This window comes from Hordeum vulgare, chromosome 4H (assembly GCF_904849725.1).
Source record: "Hordeum vulgare subsp. vulgare chromosome 4H, MorexV3_pseudomolecules_assembly, whole genome shotgun sequence".
Lineage (NCBI taxonomy): Eukaryota > Viridiplantae > Streptophyta > Magnoliopsida > Poales > Poaceae > Hordeum > Hordeum vulgare.
The window spans coordinates 20690350-20701622 of record NC_058521.1 but is presented as its reverse complement, the minus strand read 5'-3'; the positions used below and the strand labels follow the sequence as shown (position 1 = coordinate 20701622).

Below are 11273 nucleotides of genomic sequence, written 5' to 3'. Positions count from 1 at the left end.
AAAAACTTATAAGCCGAGTGCTCGAAACACTCGTCTTACAACGGTTTACACTCGGTTTACATATAAGCCGAGTGTTTTCCTCGGCTTATAACAAACGCCTTACTAAGGACCGGCTTATCCGGGATAAGCCGAGAGCAATAGCAAAAACACTCGGCTTACATATAAGCCGAATGTCCCCATGTAAGTCGAGTGCCAACGGGCACACGATTTATACATAACGGCAACACCAATATATTACATATCCAATATATCACGACAACAACAATATAGATCACAACAATATATTACATATCCAATAGATCACAACAACAACAACAATATATTACATATCCAATAGATCACAACAACAATATAGTTTCACAAAAGCATGCGTACATATGCAACAAGAATTCACAAATGAAATGGTCATGCATACATATCCAATATATTTTTGAAGCAAGAAATACATCATGTTCTTTCACTCAAAGAAGACTTCCTAGTCCCCTCCGCCACCAGCCTCACAGACAAAATGGAATATCAATGACACACCGAGCTTCAGGTGTACTATGCAAACACTTTGCCTTGTGATTACACACAGAGAAAAGGACTAAATTGAAGACCAAAAATTGTCTCAAATAGTAGCAAGAAAAATATGATTAAAGAAGCTCATGTTCTAACTAAGGTGCAGGTCTGTATCATTTACAGTTCTAACTAAGGTGCAGGTCTTTGTCTTTCACCAGGAAAAAGTAGAGCTGACTGGCTTACAGGTCTTTGTCTTTCACCAGGAAAATAGGAATAATCTCCTTTGCTTCTATCAAAAAATTTGTGCGAAAATAAGAAAGTCAGACTCTCAAGATAGTGAAGACAGGAGAGGAACAGTTGATGAAACAAACCGCAATATGTTGGACAGAAGAAGTTAGACAAAATTAAATGAAAATTTTAAGATGTACAGAAACCAAATTCAGTTTACAGACGGCTTTTACCTATTTAGATCTTTTCGACACATGGAGTAACATACTGCATAACTATGTGCATTCCAATTTTCAGTTTATAACAAAAAGTTATTCCTTTTTGAGAGATTGCAGATAACTACCAAGATAAATTCTAGAAGCAGCACAGTTTTTCACAAGTGCAGTGAAACAGTTGTAAAAATTCCACATCAAGCAACATAACAGCATATTCTTCAGTTTGACATTTAACTATGCTTATATACAAAGCTAAATATTAGTACCTCTGTAGGACTATGGGAAGCATGACCAGCTTCTGCAGTTTCCTTACTTTCTCCATAATCAAAAGACAGTTCTCCATCATGATTGTCATTGTAATCGTCATCATTTTCATCTTCAACAGAGTAATCCTCATCTTCAAGTGCACTGAACTGATGATCGATGTGTTGTTGCTCAACAGCAAGCCTAACATGTGGTTCTACAGCCTCGAGAGACCTGACACCTTTTTTGAATAAATTTAACTGGTCCACACAAAATAAGTACAATATGAGTTTCTGAAGAGTGTAACAAACAAAATAAAAGAGGAACATCTCCAAGTGATAAAGTGTGCACCTGAGCGGCATGGTGCCGAGCAGCTTGTGTCAAAAGACTTCGGAATTGTCCTTGCTTCAATGACTTCAACCGGAAAATAAAAAGAGTCGCTTCCTCTTGATAATCTTCTTGAGCTTGTTTCAACTGCTCTGACGCAGCAGGATCACCTTTGGAATTCTTAGATCTCCCCTTTTCTTTCTATGCATTTAGCAAGACTTCGAACAATTGTCTGGAAGGAGTATAGAGTAATTAAAAAACACATCAGCAGGGCATTAGAGAAAAATGTTTGTGACTGAAAGGCTTTGTTGTTGTTGTGTCCTATGGGCCAAAGAAAATCTACTGAGCTCAAGGACCATAAAGCAAGGACATGAGAGTTAAAGAGAGATGCACATAAACAACACCATACCTCTACAGTTTGAAGTTCATTAAGTAGGGACTGTGATGGAGTGGTAATGGTAGTAAGAACATGAACATGCTGAGGAAAAGATGCCGAAACAAATCAACACTAGAAGATTATAGTAATTCTGCAGCTTTAACAAATATGAGTAACTAGGAAACTTACATAACTATCTACAAGTTTCCGAAGTTCAAACTGCGAGTTCCCGAGCAACAGCAAAACCTTATCTGGGGGCATACTGTTAAATGTAAGCATCAAGCGGCAAAGTGTGAAACAACCAAAAGTTATATTGCATGTTCAATAATATTAAGGTCACAGTGAACAATCTGCATTACTTCACTTTCTCATTTTCCTTGAAGAACTTAATTGATGCAGCTAAAAGAGATATTTTAAAGTTGGGAGTGCAGAGTAAGACTAGTTTAGTATACTAAATACTACCATCATAACTGATCCTAAGCATGCATTGGTATTACCTGCAAGAACTTAAACAAAAAGGTGCACATAGAAAAAGCATACACAACATGATTACCATTAATTCCATCTTTAGTTGGTGTAACTCTCTTAAGTAAACAAGTACCCATTTCTTGTAGTGCTTCAGAGAATTCTGCATACATAGATCAAGTCATCATCTGATTATTGGGATCCAGTAGAGTCGCATATACCTATAACTGTAGCTGCTATAACCTTAACACATAAAACCATATAGATGTTATCACTTGGCAAACCCAAATGAACCGAGGTTGAACAATTTTAGTATGGTGGACAACCCAGGAATTCGAAAAATAGTGCGCTCTGTGCTGGTGAATAAATAATCCTGAAATCTCTTTTCATATAATGCACACCTAGTCAACTAAAAGAATTGATAAACTTCAACACAAGATTTTCCATATATTTGAAGAAGGGCAGCTAGTATTCATATACCAACCTAATTACTCAACAGCAAATGATCAGCAAAATATTTGTCCCAAGTACAATAGAATATGTAAAGTGAGATAAACATGACACTTAAATGTATTATGAGTGACTGCATCAAGGGAAAAAGTAGACAAGAACAATACCATATGAACTGTTTGCTATTGGTGCTGCAACGGCAAGCATGTTACCATAGCAGTTCCTCATATCTGCCATATCCTGTTAAAAGTCAAGTAGCAGTGTGAAACAAAGTTGGAAATATGTTGCTAAAGAAGCTCTTCTTAACACAACGACAAGTTCAGAGTTTTAGCACACGCAACTTGTTTGGAATGTAAACTAGGTTTCATGCTGGTAAATTTGACCACATTGTTTTACATACAATGCCACTGTTTCCATTATTCAGAACAGCCGTCACTAGGCAGTTTGATTTTGAACAAAATGACACTTGGGAATGGGGAAGTTTCTTGTCATATCCAACGAGATTTTTACCAACCAAACGGTAAAATACAAAAATGACACCCTAGCTTAACCACGAGGGCCTGGTAGCTACCAGGACTAGAGCAGCTAAGTTCTCAGATGTTAGGTTTTCTTTCTCACTCCATAGTTATACTGCACATATAATCACTCAACTCACATATAGTTGAACAAAGTAGGCAAAGGTTGGCTTATCAACCAAACAGTAGGTGCCAAAACCCAATCGCACATCACCCCTCCTAATGAACCACTAAATTTTCAGTTGGAACAAGCGCAAATTACCACACCGGCAACGGACCAAAGGAAAATCACGATATGCTAGAATTAAACGTTGTTGACGACAAGGCAAAAACGAGAGCATGCGTTGGTCTAGAACTCACATCAGATTTCGAAAACCAACCAATTCACGCATTCCATAATAGGACTAGACTAGAAAACAACATCGGGCTCGTCGATCACTACCGTTCAACCAACACCTCGTCAGTCTCCCACGACCGTTCCCATCGCAATGGAGCACAGATCCGAACACCGGAATCCCATCGTAACCGACCACGAAACAGAAATCCCGAGGCCATTCACATGGCACTGGGGGAGGCCATGGCGCCCCACCCACGCCTGCTCGGACAGGCGCACCGCGGAGAAACCGCCACTGACACCCGAAGGCGCTAAACAGGATGGGGAGCTCGCGGACGCTCCCCGCGAAGCAAAACCAGGCGCGCGGCCGCTCCCGCGCTCGCGAGATCTTTGCCCGCACCGTCCACCTGCAGGCGGCGGGGCGACAAAAAGGGAAAGGGAGGAGCGAGAGACGCACACACCTGGACGGCGGCGAGGAGCTCGTCCGCGGCCTTGGCGGCGGTGGAGTGGTCACGGTGGCGGTCCACCCGCTGCTCGTGGCGCTGCAGCGTGAAGCCCCGCAGCTTCCGCAGCGACGACTTCATCTCACGCCCGCCGGATCAACCGCTGAGCCCCGAAGCAGCAGCAGCAGATCCCGGCAGCCGATGGCCGCTGCCCGTGGCTGAGGTGAGGATGCGGGCGACCTGTGGGAAGGGCAGGCCGACCGACGACTTGGGGAAAGGGAGGGGACAACCTGGGGACGGGGAGGTCGGGAACTGCTCAGACCGCCGTCGCCGTCCGCAGCCGATGGCCGCTGCCCGTCGCTGCCGCCAGTAGCCGCCGCCAGTAGCGTGAGAGGAGGACGGGAATGGGTTAGGGTTCGATCTAGAGGAGAGGGCACGTGTTGGTAGGAGGATTTGGGATTTTAGAGGCACGCGGTCGATTTGGGGGAAAATGAGAGAGGATTTCAGCGGCGCGCGGTGGATTTCAGCGGCGCGTGCTTGTCCCAGGTTACTAATGGCGCATCACCTACAAATGCGCCATTAATAACCCTGGTTACTAATGGCGCACCAGCTGCTGGTGCGTCGTTAGTAGTTTTGTAAAAAAAATTATAGTAGTGGCGCACTAGGTGAGTGGTGCGCCATTACTAGTTAAATTAGTAATGGCGCACTCTGCCCCGGTGCGCCATTAATACTTTTTCAAAAAAAAGTTTGTTAGTAGTGGCGCACCGAGTGTGTGGTGCGCCATTAGTGTCCATTACACTAATGGCACACCTCACATGGTGCGCCACTGCTATATAGTAGTGGCGCACTACTTGTCTGGTGCGCCATTAGTGTCTATGTCATCTATAGCCCTTTTCCTAGTAGTGTTGGCCTCTTTTTTTGTGGGCTTCTTTGGCCTCTTTTATTTCCTCACATGGGACAATGCTCCATTAATGATGATCATCACACTTTCAACTCAAAACTTAGAGTAACAGTGACTCTATATGGAATGCCTTCGGTAGTGTACCGTGGCAATGATCTAGCATGGCATAGACATCAATGGAAACATCATGATAGCTATCTTACGATCGTGCAAAGGAAAAGTAGACGTGGTGGCACATGTCATGGTGGTAGTTGCATGGCAATATATCTCGGAATGACTTTGAAAAAGCCATAGTAGGTAGGTATGGTGGCTGTTTTGAGGGAGGCTAATGGTGGGTTTTGTGCACCGGCGAAAGTTGCACGACACTAAGAAAATAGTGATGGTGGAAGGTGAAAGTGCATCTAAACCATGGACTCAACATTAGTCATGAAGAACTCATATACTTGTTGCAAAAGTTTTATTAGTAATCGAAACAAAGCATTCAACGCATACTCCTAGGGGAAGGGTTGGTAGGTATAAACCATCGCGCGATCCCGACCGCCACGCAAAGGATGACAATCAATATACTAATCATGCTCAGATTTCATCACATAGCGGTTCACCATACGTGCATGCTACGGGAATCACTAACTTCAACACAAGTATTTCTAGATCCACAACACCTTACTAGCATGACTTCAATATTACCATAACCACAACTCAAAACTAATCGAGATGAATCAAACTTCTCTAACTATTCAATGCACATGAAGGTGGAAGTTTTCGTATCCCTTTGGATAACTACCCCTTTTGGGACTACTTTCAAAGCATAGATCAACTACCAAGCCACGCACCACTGTGCTCTAAGAGATATAAGTGAAGCACACAGAGCAAAAGTATCTAGCTCAAAAGATATAAGTGAAGCACATGTGAGCTGAATTGTCTACCAAAGGATATAAGTGAAGCTCGACAAAATCATGGTGTGTGCATGTCTCTCTCTCTAGGTGTGCAGCAAGGATGATTGTGACACAACAAAAATAAAAGACTCCTACGATACAAGACGCTCCAAGAAAAAACACATAACATGTGGTGAATAAAAATATAGCCCCAAGTAACGTTACCGATGGATTGAAGATGAGAGAGGGGATGCCTTCTCGGGGCATCCCCAAGCTTAGGATTTTACGGCATCCTTGAATATCTTGGGGTGCCTTGGGCATCCCCAAGCTTGAGCTCTTGCCAATCTTTATCTCTTTGTCCATAAGAACTTCACCCAAAACTTGAAAACTTCACAACACGAAACTTAAAAAGAAACTCGTGATAACATTAGTACAAGAAAGCAAACCACCACTTCCTTAGGTACTGTATAAAACTTAAATTCTACTTGTGATGATGTTGGGTTACTGTACTGTGACAGCCCGATGCCGACGTTCCAGAAGATACCCCCCTATTTCCGTTTTCGTCGTGTGTCTATTTTTATTTGTCGCATCATCATCGCATCATGCACATCATCAACATTGCATCGGCATCTCCGTTGCCGCCAGTTTTCAAAACTTGCATCCGTTAGTAGCTGCCGGTTCTCGTCGTTGCCCGTTCTGAGCCCGACCGCACACGCACGCGCCCGCGGCACCGTCGAAACCCTGTCTTTAAAGTGCGTTTAAAACTTTCTCTGATCGGGTTGGGATTTGACGTGCGGTCTTATTTTCATATAGCCAGGCCGCCTGTCGAATTTCGTCGCGATCGGAGACCGTCTGGTACCCGAACGGTCGACCGTAGCGGCACCGTATTTGGGCTACCGTCGGACGTCTGTCGGTGTTTTTAAATTCGTTGCCGCGCCGCCCGTTCCCCTCTCATCTCCGAATATCCCCTCTACACGGCTGCGTACCCATACCCGCGTTCGGAGTCGTCCGAATCCGACCCCGCGGTTGGATCCGGAACGCGATTCCCGTTAACCGAGCCCCCCGTTTGTCTATATATAGTTCCCCGTGCATTTTAGACAGCCTCCCCCTAATCCCTCCTCGTTTTCCGCGCCACCCCACCAAACCCTAGCCTCTCTCCTCCCACCGACTGGGCCCGCCAGGCCCACGGCTGGCCCGCCCAGGCCCGGCCGCCGCCGCCCCGATCTGTCCCCGAGCCGCCGCCGCCGACTCCTTGCAGCGCCGCCCCGCGCGAAACCCTTGCCGCCTTGCCCGCCAGCACCGCCGCCCTTGCGCCTCGCCCCCGCCGGCGGTCAGATCCGGCGAAGGCCGGCCAGATCCGGCCGACCCCGGCCCCGTCCCGACCGTCCCCGTCTCCCGTGACATGCCGGAGCTCGGCCTCCGTGTCGCTGCCATGGCGCAGCCGCCGCCTCCCTCTGCTCGGGACAGAGGAGGACGAACCGCCCTGGCGCGTCGCCCCTCCCGCTCCTGGGCCCTCTCCAGCGCGCCGACGGCCCAGGCGGCCATCGCCCCGGCCTAGTAGCGCCGCGCCTTGGCCTCCAGCTCCTTTCGGCCCAAGGTGAGCCTGCCTCCCTAACCAGCGCCCATGGCTCTTATAGGTGTGATGCTCGCTGTGGTGTAGCCCATTAGGAATAGTTTCGGCCCGATAGTTATTTTCGTTTAGGGATATTTAGGAATTATTTAAATTCCAGAAAAATAGGCATTTATTCAAACATCCGTAACTTTTTGTCCGTAAGTCGGATCGCGATGATTTTTATATGCTTTTCGTGTAGATTTGCGCGTAGAACCCGTTTATAGAACTTGCACATTTATTTGACGTAGTTTAACGTGCCAAATGCACTGTTTACCGTGCTGTCTCAATAGGAAGTGCCCACATTTATTTTCCGCGCGTGTTTGAATTGCTCGAATGCCATGATAGAAATACCTATGTTTTAGGGACCATATTTCTACGTATTTTAGAGCGGTCACTCGTATTTTTGCGCGTAGGATTTGCCGGTAGTTTATTTTCCGTGTCTAGGCTATTTTCTCGCTTTAATGTGTGGCATTATTTTGTGATGCAAACCCCACATATGTTATATGTTTTCGGGGTAGAAAAATCCCATGGATTTTTCTATGCAATTAGTTTTAGCATTAGAGTAAGTTAGTTCGCGAGATATTTTGCCGTGATGCCCTTTTGTTTAATTCGTAGGATTTATTCCGTGCCTCGTTTGAATTAGTTGTCAACTAGGGACTTGAACTTGGATGTTTTGTTTAGCCCCTGGTATTTTTGGTTGCAACAGAAATGCATGTTTAGGTGTTGTTTGCTTGCTCTCAAGTTGCTAGAAATAGTGCTGTTTTGGAGGAGCTGAAATATTTCTAAGTCTGGAATCTGTTATATTTTGTTGCTGTCTTGTCTTGCTTGGACCTTGTGATCTGTAGCTCTTTTGAGGTTGGTCCAATGGAGTTAGTTGTACCCCTTATGTTTCTCTAGCATGATGTTAAGTTTCATGCCATTTGGTCTCCTGTATCTACAGGTTTTGCTGCTGTCAATATAGCTTCAGGCTGAAAACTGCACTTTCATGAGGTGTAATTTTCACTAAGTCTGAAATAGTGAGTGGGATGCCTTTTTGTGACTTCTTTTTCTAGTGATCCATGATGCCATGCTAGTGGTTGTTAGTTGTTTGTAGTAGTGCTTCTTGCCCTCTTCCGTGTCATGCCTTGCTTTAGCTTATCGGAGTTGGGTAGCCGAAGTTGTGAGGCGTTGAAAATGCTATGTGGCTGATTTTGGCAGATTGTAGTGATTTCTTGTTTTGCTCGTAGTTTTCGAACCGTAGCTCCGTTTTGATCGTGTCCTACATGAAACTTGCTTAGAATATCGTGTAGTTTCATTTTCTCTTGCTGGTTGCATGTGATGAAGTGCTCGTAGCCGCCGTTGCACACATATTGCATTCATGCCATCATATCTTGTGGTGCTTGTAGCTTTTGAACCGTAGCTCCGTTGGAGATGTTCTTTATGTGTTGATTGCTTGCCTTGACGTGTAGAATCACGTGAACCTATTTCTTTTGCTTTTTAACAAATAATTAAATGCATTAATTCAGATCTGGACAGAATTGTAAATTAACATGTGAGGTCGTTTCGGAGGTGCTATATGTCATTTCCGACCTCACTTAAAATGTCTAGATAGGTAGTTTAATTTCCGCTTCACCTCTTGCTTGTTTGACAACATTAATATGGCCGTGTAGATAACCGGGAGTGAACTAAATAATTAACGTGGAGTTTCGTCAATATGCAACTTGCGCATATTGAACTTCACTTAATGTGTAGTGTTTGATTGTGTGAATTGTCATGCCGTGACTTGCATGAATTTAGTAGCTCATGCATCATATGTGTAGTGCATCGTGCGGTGAATTTCGTGTGTTGATTTGTGTTTCCGGTTTGCTTCGTCTCGATAGAGTTCCGCAACGTGCTGGATTGTGAGGACCCGTTCGACTACGTCGGTTCGTCTGCTTCACGGAGGCAATCTTGTTCCAAACGGGATCTCAGGCAAGATGATCATTTCCCCAGATACCATTACTATCATAGCCATGCTAGTTTTATCGCTTCTATCGAATATGTCGCGTTGCCTACCACATGTTAAACATCAACCTCTCAACAATGCCATGAAACCTTCAACCTGTTCGACCTAGCAAACCACTGATTGGCTATGTTACTGCTTGCTTAACCCTGTGTTAGCGTTGCTAGTTGTAGGTGCAGTTGCTTCCATGCAAAAGCATGGGTTCCTTGTTATATCACCATATTAAATGCTATTTAATTTAATGCACCTATATACTTGGTAAAAGGTGGAAGGCTCGAACTTTCTAGCCTGGTGTTTTGTTCCACCTTTGCCCACTTAGTTTCCGGCTACCGGTGTTATGTTCCATAAATGAGCGCTCCTAACACGATCGGGGTTATTATGGGGACCCCCTTGATAATTCATTTTAGATTAAAGCTGGTCTGGCAAGGTCCAACATTGGTACTACATTTGCCTAAACACCTAATAAAATTGCATAGGGACTTTCCGGACCCCGAGGATAATTTAATCAACCCCCGGGCCAGTGCTCCTCATGAGTGTTGGTCCAAAACAGAGCAGCTTATTAACTCTACCCGGGGCAACTCGGCGTTTGGCGTGGTAACCATCGCTCATCCGTCGTGTCCTGAAAACAAGGTACGCGATTCCTATCGGGATCGTCGACACGTCGGGCGGCCTTGCTGGATTAGTTTTACCTTTGACGAGATATCTTGTGCATCGGGATTCCGGTGATGCTTTGGGTAATCTCAGAGTTGGTCTTCCACTAGGGAATCCGACAAGATCGCGAGCTTCGTGGTTGAGGATTTCTATGCGGCTTGTGGTAATTTGTGATGGACTAGTTGGAGCACCCCTGCAGGGTTAAATCTTTTCGGAAAGCCGTGCCCGTGGTTATGTGGCAACGTGGAAGCTTTGTTTAACACTGGTTCTAGATAACTTGAAGTTAACTTAATTAAAATTGGCCAACTGTGTGCGTAACCGTGACTGTCTCTTTCGTGAGTTCCTTCTCCGATCGAGGACATGGTGGGGTTATGTCTAACGTAGGTAGGTGTTCAGGATCATTCATTTGATCACCAGTAGTTCATGTCCGCTATGCGTAGATCTTCCCCCTCTTATTTCTGATACTCGTAAGTTAGCCACCATATATATGCTTAGCCGCTGCTGCAACCTCACCACTTAACCATGCCTTACCCATTAAGCTTTGCTTGTCTTGATACCTTTGGAAATGAGATTGCTGAGTCCCCTGTGGCTCACAGATTACTACAACACCAGTTGCAGGTACAGGTAGAGGTTACTTGACGCGAGCGCGTTGTTTGTTCATTTGGAGTTGCTTCTTCTTCTTCTTCATCATCGATCTAGGATGGGTTCCAGGTCGGCAGCCTGGGATAGCAAGGATGGACGTCGTTCTTCTTTTCTCGTTTGTTTTCGTCCGTAGTCGGACCCTGCTCTTAATCTTGATGATTATGTAATGTACTGATGTGACTCTGATGTAGCTCGTGGCGAGTGTAAGCCAACTCTGTATATATACCTCTTCTTTTCAGTACATGTACTTGTAACGATATCCATTCTTGCGACACGACGAGATGCGCTTCTATCCCTGACGAGGCCTTCGTGCCAAATTGAGGATAGGGTCGCATCTTGGGCGTGACAAGTTGGTATCAGAGCAAGGACCGACCTAGGAGCCCCCTTGATTGATCGAACATGGACGAGTCGAGTCTAGTGAAAAACTATTTGAGTCTTAGTTATATATCGGAGAGTAGGATTCTTTTTTTTCTCTTCTTCTATGCTCTGGTGAGGAATCTTGACGTAATAATTT

At 45.0% G+C, this 11273-nt stretch overlaps 1 pseudogene; it reads right to left on the bottom strand.

Annotated features, from left to right (window-relative positions):
• Positions 1-690: 690 nt before the first annotated feature.
• Positions 691-4238, bottom strand: LOC123450206 (annotated as a pseudogene).
• Positions 4239-11273: the final 7035 nt, after the last annotated feature.